Consider the following 9,146-nt stretch of genomic DNA (forward strand, 5'->3'; position numbering starts at 1 on the left):
ACTAAAGCAGATATTGATTTCCTAGGTATTCAAATTACACCCCTAACTGCAAGCGCCAGTAAAAGGGTATTTTATCATTTTAAATGATATACAATTTGGTGTAATGGGCTTGTTCTCATGTAAGGGTGTATATTCATGTATTTTAAAGCTATATTATAAAAGCCTATCTTAGGGATAACTTTTAAGACATATTTAGACTTTTTCATGTGGGAGGTGTTCTTTTCATGGCTATATAAAAGGAAAGGTACATTATGATTATAAGATTGGGACATTCATGAAAGTAAATAGTTATTATTTTCTGCTCTTATGATATAAGCAGTCCATATATATTTATTTTTATTTCTGTAATTTATAAAAGGTATGTGATTATAGAATCTTCAGGCAAATAAAAAATATAAAAATAATGAGTATTAGCAAATGAATAGAAGTTTGCCTTTCCAATTTTGTTATTGAATTTTTTTCTTTTTCAATGCACCATGGACGTTTCAGGGAAAGATACATAATTCTGTGCTTATTTAAAAATGATCGATTATTTTACTTTGATTTCATAGCTAGTGTTTGAATACTCCTATAAATAATCCATCCCTAGCAATAAACAAAAATCTGACTAGTCATTCACAAAGTCAGCCCTGATTTTTTCCATCTAAGAAACTATATTACTTTCCTATATGCTTGAAAAGCTGAGGGACAGAAATCATGCATATAAGGTATCAAAGGAAACATTTTCTAGTTCTACAGGTTGGGGTCTGATCTGAATTGTAACACACAAGTTACACCACAGAATAATGGGACTAGTGCATCCCAATATGTTCAAGCCAACAAGTCAGAACATCTTAAAATGGGCCATTTGTCTCAACTGGGAAGAGTCTTGGTTGAATCTGGCACATTTATGTTACTGTCTTGCCCAGAAATAACAGTCTCTTATCTTTTTGCTCTCCTCCAAGTAAATGAAACACTCACTGTAAGTAACCAGCGATTAGTGATTAAAAATTTGCCTTACTTTTTTGATTGGCTATAGTCTTAAAAGATAAGACCATTACAGAGTTGAATATTTAATAATCATATCTGTGTCAGTTTTTTTAAGGATTTGCTCAATCCATTAGAACTATTTATAGATGCAATCACCATCTTCATCTTGATATGCCTTCTCATATATTTCCATTGATATATTTTTTAAATATTTCATTTATTTATTCATGAGAGGCAGAGACATAGGCAGAGGGAGAAGCAGATTCTTCACAGGGAGCCTGATGCAGGACTTGATCCCACGACCCTGGGATCATGCCCTGAGAAAAGACAGATGCTCAACAGCTGAGCCCCCCAGGTGTCCCATATTTCCATTTATTAAGCAATAATAAAAATCAGGGTTATATTTTTATTCCTTTTATGAGTCTTCCATTAAATATTTCATACATAATCGATTTAAATAATAGTTTACACTATAAGGATACTGAATATCAAATTGAATACATTGTCTTGACTTTACAAAAAAAAATACTTGAAATTTATCATCCCAAAAGAAATTTATTGACTACCATATAGCTTGACAGGTAGAAATAATCTTGTTGGTATCTGTTATCTTAACATTTTCTAATTATATGAAGCAATGATATGCATTTATAGAAAATGTTAATTCTAAGGAGTAATTATTGAAAAATAATTCTATGATTATATTTTGTTCATTTTTTAAATCCACTGAAAACATCAAGAAAATTAAACCACTTACACATCTGCTTACAGCATGGGCCTTTGAACAATGATAAACACTGAGTATACAATATAGCAGTATCTTACTGACCAAGCCGAATTATAACTCAATCTCTCTCTTTCTTTAATTAGTTAGTAAATTTTTATTTTGAAAATGTTCTAAATAATAATAACTACACAGAATTTGGCAGCAGAACTATGAACTATGATAGAATCCAGTTCCAATTTACCTATGGTATTACTCTTAATGAATACACAACTTTTTGAATAGCTGAGTTTCATTTTCAATAAAATTGGTAATCATTAAGTACACAGCCTAGTAGTTTTCAACATTTGTTTACTGACATGAGAGAGCTCCCACCAGTATAACCTTTAGTGTCTTTCATTTTATAACCTTAAGAATTTTAAATTATCTTCAAAACAGTACCTGGTATGGTGACTAGACTATTAAAAGGTACTCAGTAAATATTTGTGTAATGACCAAAATAATTTTTTAAAATAATCATTGTATTGTGGTTAATTCTGTCCTTTCCTTCCCTCTCCAAAAACAAAAACAAAAACAAAAACAAAAACAAAAACAACACACACACACACACACACACACACACACACAAAAACATGATCAAGCTGTAACCCCCTAGTATCTGTGAATGTCGACCTTAATTAGAAATAGGGTTTTGCTGATATAATCAAGTTAAGATGAAGTTATATCAGGTTGTGTGTGTATTGGAGTTTAAATCAAATATGACTAGTGTCATGTTTGTAAAGGGAGTGCACAGAAACACAGGAGAGATACACAGAAAGAATACCACCTGAAGACAGAGACAGAGATTGGATTCATCAGTCTTATAAGCAAAAGAACACTAAGAACTGCCAGCAACAAATAGAAGCAAGGGAGAGGCAAGAAAAGGTCTCCTAGAGCTTTCAAAGAGAGTATGATCTTATTGACATCCTGATTTTGGACTTCTAGTCTCCAAAACACTAACAGAATAAATTTCTATTATTGTATGCCATCTGGTTTATGGTACTTTGTTAGGTTAGCCCTACCAAACAAATATAATTTGACATACTTCATTTCAATAAGTTATTTTAAACTCATAAAATAAAAAAAAAATATTGCTTATATTGTGCCAGGTGTCATTCAGGTAGATACAATTTTCTTTGGTAATTTACTTATGAATATATAATTATTTATCTTATATATGTTAGTATTGACATTATAATTTATGTAAAATTTCACACATTAACTCACTTAATTCAGGTAGATACAATTTTCTTTGGTAATTTACTTATGAATATATAATTATTTATCTTATATATGTTAGTATTGACATTATAATTTATGTAAAATTTCACACATTAACTCACTTAAATCTCAGAAACTATGAAATATATACATATTTCTATTTTTAAAGATTTATTTATTTTAGAGAAAGAGAATGAGCAAGGGCTTGAGTGGAGGGAGGGGCAGAGAGAGATGGAGAGAGAATCCTCAAGCAGACTCCCTGCTGAGCATGGAGCCCAATATGGAGCTTGATCCTAAGACTAAGAGAGCATGACTTGAGCCAAAACCAAGAGTTGGCCTCTTAACTAACTGAGCCACCCAGGCACCCCTGTACATATCTCTATTTTACACTTGAATTAACTGAGGCACCAAAAGGTTAAGTAATTTGTATACAGCCTTAGAACCAAAATACCAGGGCACAGGGTAGCATCTGCTTATAAAATTTAAGAAGAAAAAAAAGAAGTTGTTATTACTGTCTCAACAAGGGATGCAAACATACTAGAGTCATACTGAAATAGTTATACTGGATCTCTTTAATTGTTCAGAAGTTAAATTGTACTTTAAGCCTCCTTGACCTATGTTTTATTTGTGTATATTCCCCCCAGGAATACAGTTTCACAATCCTCTATCCTTCGGCATTTCCTCTTCAATAGGTAAGAAAACCATATGATAACATGAGAGCTGATATTATTAGTCAGGCCATCCATTACTATCCAAGCTGAAGAAGCTGCACATAATCCTGTAAAGTACACTCGCTGTCATGACTCAATTTTATTTAATTTGGCAAACACAGTAATACCAAAAAAAATAAGTATAGTTAAGTCATAGCCAGCAGAGCCTAGGGTGGTATCTGTGCTAAAGAAACCTACATTTCCTATTTCTTTCCTTAGGATTATTTTCCAAATGTTTGTTTTTGTTTATTTGTTATTTAGATTTACTAGGGTATATTTTAATAAAGAAAATAGAAGTACTAACAATCTTTTGTCTCTGTGTATCTGATATATACAATCTATATATGGAGAGGACATGTCAAATCTTCCACATGTGGATGCTAATTTCATCAGTATCCTTGGCAGTGAGATATGCGGAGCAACCAGAAACATCTGGGAATTGTTAGGGCTAGTAGAGTTCTTCATTCCACATGAGCATTCAATTACATTGTAATTATCATTATTTGTACAGTGCTTAGTACAGTGCCTGGAACATACCTGGCACTTGGTACTCTTGTCAAGTGACTGAAGAGATTTGACAAGTGGAAATATGCTACAAATCCATAAGAAGTAAGATGTTTAATGAGATTCCTGAGAGTTAGAACAACTGCAAATTAGAGGAATGCATCTCATTCCTCTTACTTGGTCATTCTCACCTGTCCATCTTCATAATACTCACTAATTACTATGATATTGGTTGTGTTGATGATAGGAGAAACAAATGGAAAAGGAAAGGAAAAATGGAAACTATGGAAAAGGCTTATCTAATATTTTTCTATATATTTTAACAAATATTTCTGTGTTAAATCCATTAAATATGAGTTGTCACATCACCTATTTTAATTCTAGGTTGCTCCTATTAAAAGAAATGTTAAGAATCTGTGTAAGTATTTACCTTTGTCTACTTCAGGTTAATACAAAAACTCTATAAGTTATGACTAGTGGAGTGGCGATATGGTGGAACAACAGCATACTTTCTCAAAAGATTTCCTTTGGTAGAGAATTGTTTGTTGAGACTTGAAAGTTTTTTTAGTTCAATTAAAAAAACGATTTTTCTGATTATGCCATGGTACTAAACCTGCCTGTGACTAATATCAGGAGTTTATTTTATTGCTTAATAAGACTAGCAAAGCAGATGTGTCTTCAGAGCTTACTGGATTTAGCAATGAATAATTGACATTTCAGTTCTGATACATAATGAGGGTGACTGCTACTTTCAGCTGCACGGAAGCAGTTAAGATGTGTAGTACACAGAGCAGTAAAGAGTTTCTAAAACTGATTAGATGTCAAAGATAAACATTAGTTTTGTCAGTTAATCAAACTTAAATGATATTTATTGCAAATATATTATAAGGCACCTGAGATCATTGCTCAACTAATACAATATGTAGGAGTAAAATTTAGGAGAGTTGGGCCATACAGCTCTAAATGGGAACTGCCATGGCTCATACATGGAAGTTATTCCTGAATGAGTATAAGCTGATCCATAAAGCCATGAAAGTCCAAAATCAGTTACATGCCAGAGATACAAAACTTTACTTATTACTTGTGTTCTGCTGTTCATTTTATTTTGTCACTAAGAGAAATCAAATTGCAACTTGTTCTTAAGTAAAGTCTTAGATGCTTAATAAATCACTAGTGAGTTTGAATAACTACCCAATCATTAAATAGCAAATATTTGAAAATATTTTTTAAAAACTTTAAATGCAAGTTTTATTTCCACATACCTCTGACTTGTTTAATGTGATCTAAGGAAGCAGGATTTTTAAAAATATTGTGTGATTATTATTATTATTATTACTTAAATTTAAACAAAACAAAATACTATAATGAACTGATCAGAAGGATTCACAACAGAATCTAATAATGGATGTACTTGTACTCTGGAGTTTAGGATAATTATTTTCTACTCTTCGCCTGCCAATCCCCACCAACCTTTTCTAGAGGAACATCATATATATTTGTGTTAAGTGAATAATGCTTTACTCTGGGCTAAACTAGGAAGCAATATATTCTCTCTTCCATAATATATAGTATTATTCCCTATTTACTTCTCAGTAATACAAAAGTAAAATAGTTTTATATTAATTTTCATCAATATTTTAAGTAAATATTTTTGTTTCTCATATAGAAACAACCTAAAAAAAAAAACTTTAAACCTTTATTTATAATCCCAGATATACTATATTATGGCTTCAAATCACCCATAAGACAACTATTTTTAATAAACATTTTATATTTGCATAGTTTTACATTTATAGAAAGTTGCAAAGATGGTATCAAGAGTTCACACGCACAAGAATTCACACAGCCAGCACCAAGTTTCTTCGATTATTAAGCCTTGCATTATTGTGGTATACCTGTTTTGTGTAAGGAAATATACCAAATGCACTGACTACCAGATAATTCTCTTTAAGAATCAAAATTCCTACATTGTGGAAAAATACATTCTTGAATTTTTAAGATATGCTGTCTTTTATGGCTAGATGCTTTTCAGTTAAAAAAAATAAAAAGTACTCCAAGTTAAATTACTAATATGTTACTCATTGGAATATGACAAATATAATAGGAAAGCCCACATTTTGGGAAATAGCAAGGCCGGCATCCAAAATGTAAAGTTATGGCATCCCTAGCATCGTCTAGATGAACTATTTGATGTCAGTAATCAAAAACAAACCAGATTACCCGTTTAAAAGAGAAATATCTGTAACAGAGAACATAAGCAGTCTAGACTTAGAAATTCAATTAGGCAGACCATCAACTTGTTATCATCTTAAGTTGTCTGTGCCCGGAAATGGAGCCCTGGTTCCCTACATGGAGTTCTGAGCCCTGACTTTGTAAAGGTATCGATTCACTTTTACAAAATTATGTAGAATGACTTTCTGCTTTTGGAAATGTTGGACATAAAAGATATGATTGGATGAAATTTAGACTGTCATATTGTAAACATAATAATGAAAACATTCTAAAGCATAAAACAAAATGAGCAAAACTTGACCTAATTAACCTTATTTTCTAATGCTATTATCTTTCAGACCAATATATCTCTCTATTTTACATTGTAAAAGTTCTAGCATAATAGGCTTAAGGAAATTTTTATATATTTCATTCCAAAGTTTTGCATTTATTTCAAGTTTATTTTTATACCATTCCAAAATATTTAATTCCCTCTGGTGTTCATTTAGTGATTTATGTAGAAGGCATGCTGTGCAGACAAAGCAAGTTGTATTACAATTTTCATTTCTCTCCAATTAATTTTAAAACCTGAGACAGCAGCAAATTCATCAATCATGATGTTGGAATCATTTATCGGGTTTACATAGGCACATAAGGATATCATTATGGAGGTTTGAATCATTTCTGTTCAATAAAAACAAATAAAACAAACAAACAGGGGCGCTGGATATCTCTGTCCCTTAAGCATCTGCTTTCAGCTCAGGTCATGATCTCCAGTCCTGGGATGGAGCCCTGGATGAAGCTCCCTGGTCAGTAGGGAGCCTTCTTCTCCTTCTCCCTCGGCCCCTCCTAGCACATGATCTCTCTTGCTCTCTCTCAAATAAATAAACAAAACCCTTTAAAAAACTAATACAAATGGTGGTTTGCCATACTTTCAGATAGAGTTAGACAAGGACCAAAGTATCAAAAGTTAGAAATGTTTACTTCTATTTTTGTCTGCTTTAAAAATTCTTATTTTTTATTATATTCCTTTACTAGGTAAACTAGATTCAAATTAATTAATACATTAATGATACATACACCTAATAGATGAGAGGGGGTGTGAGTGTTACCCTTGGAGAAAAGTAGAAAAAAAAAAAGTAGAAGTTTAATTCTTGGGGAGATTCCTGGCACACAATACCTTCTTTATAAAGAATCGTAACCCCATTTTTATGCCATTATCTAATGTTCTCCTCCAACTCTTGCTGAATTGCTCTCAGAGTGTGGGACAGGAAGTTTCTATTCTGACTGAATAAGAAATATACAATCCACTAGACTTATCAATTTCTTTCATTCATAAAATTTTCAGGTAATGTAATCTATAATGGAATTTTCATCTTAAAGCTATGGAGAACTACGCTTGAGATGCAAAGAGTTAAGAGTGAAATCAATCCAAAGACAGTGCAGAGACAAGTAGAGGCAAAAGTATGTTCTCAGGTAAAGTGAACTGGACTGATTTCTTTCTTTTTTTATTTTTATTTTTTATTTTTGGACTGATTTCTTAATTGCTTTGAAAGCTTTAGATTTTCTTACTGTGTCTGTGTTCTGTGAGATGGCTTTATCACCTTCCAATTCATTTATTTTTTACTTAAAAATATTTAAGTATTTTTATAAGAAAGTAAACCCTGTATAAATATGAATTATTCTAATTAAATAATTATTGACCAATTAATTAAGATCCTGTCAGATATTTCTGCTCAATTTTTTTTGTCTTATAAAATAAGGTGGTTTAGGATTACAGGGATCTTTCTTTGCTAACATTTCAAAGGGATGCAGAAATTATTCTTTGGTCATGGAATCACATTAAAAGTAGAGCATGAAGATACAGACCTGTAGTTACCTATTGCTAAGATCAATAGAGTCATCTCATTTTAATCTGCCTATGACTCAGATACATAGTTTTACATAGATTTTTTAAAGCATATGCCATTAATATCATACTCCCATTTTCTTTTATCTAAATTATTTTGTGGAATTTTTGTTTCTTCCAGCCAGACGTAACCTAAGACAAAAGACTAAGAAGTGTTGATTCTATTTTCTCTCATCCTTTTGTGATATTAAGAAAACTCTAAATTTTAAAAACATTTATTTATTTATTTATTTATTTATTTATTTATTTATTTATTAATGTGAGACACAGAGAGAAAGGTAGATACATAGGCAGAAGGAGAAGCAGGCTCCCTCTAAGGAGCCCGATGTGGGACTCAATCCCAAATCCTGGGATCACATCCTGAACTGAAGGCAGATGCTCAACTGCTAAACCACCCAGGCGTTCCTCTAAAATTTATTTTTTTTTAAATTTTTTTTAGAGATTTTATTTATTCATTCATGAGAAACACACAAAGAGAGACAGAGACAGACAGAGACAGAGACACAGGCAGAGGGAGAAGTAGGCTCCATGCAAGGAGCCCGATGGGGGACTATTTTCCGGGACTCCAGGATCACACCCCAGGCCGAAGGCCGGTGCTAAAACACTGAGCCACTGATTTTTGGATTACCTTGATTCCTGGATCATTTCTAATATGTTTTCCACTCTCCATATGGACAGCATGATGTCATGGACAGACCACAAGTTTAAGGAATTAGAAACAATAAGAATTCCACAACTGTTTCTACAAAGAGTTAACTGACAACTGAAAGACTAGTCCATTGCTCAGTTTCATTTTCTTCATGTGTAAAAAAAAAAAAAAATCACTGATATCATCTACACTGTGGTTTTGATGTGAGAA

Source organism: Canis aureus, chromosome 7 (assembly GCF_053574225.1).
Source record: "Canis aureus isolate CA01 chromosome 7, VMU_Caureus_v.1.0, whole genome shotgun sequence".
NCBI lineage: Eukaryota > Metazoa > Chordata > Mammalia > Carnivora > Canidae > Canis > Canis aureus.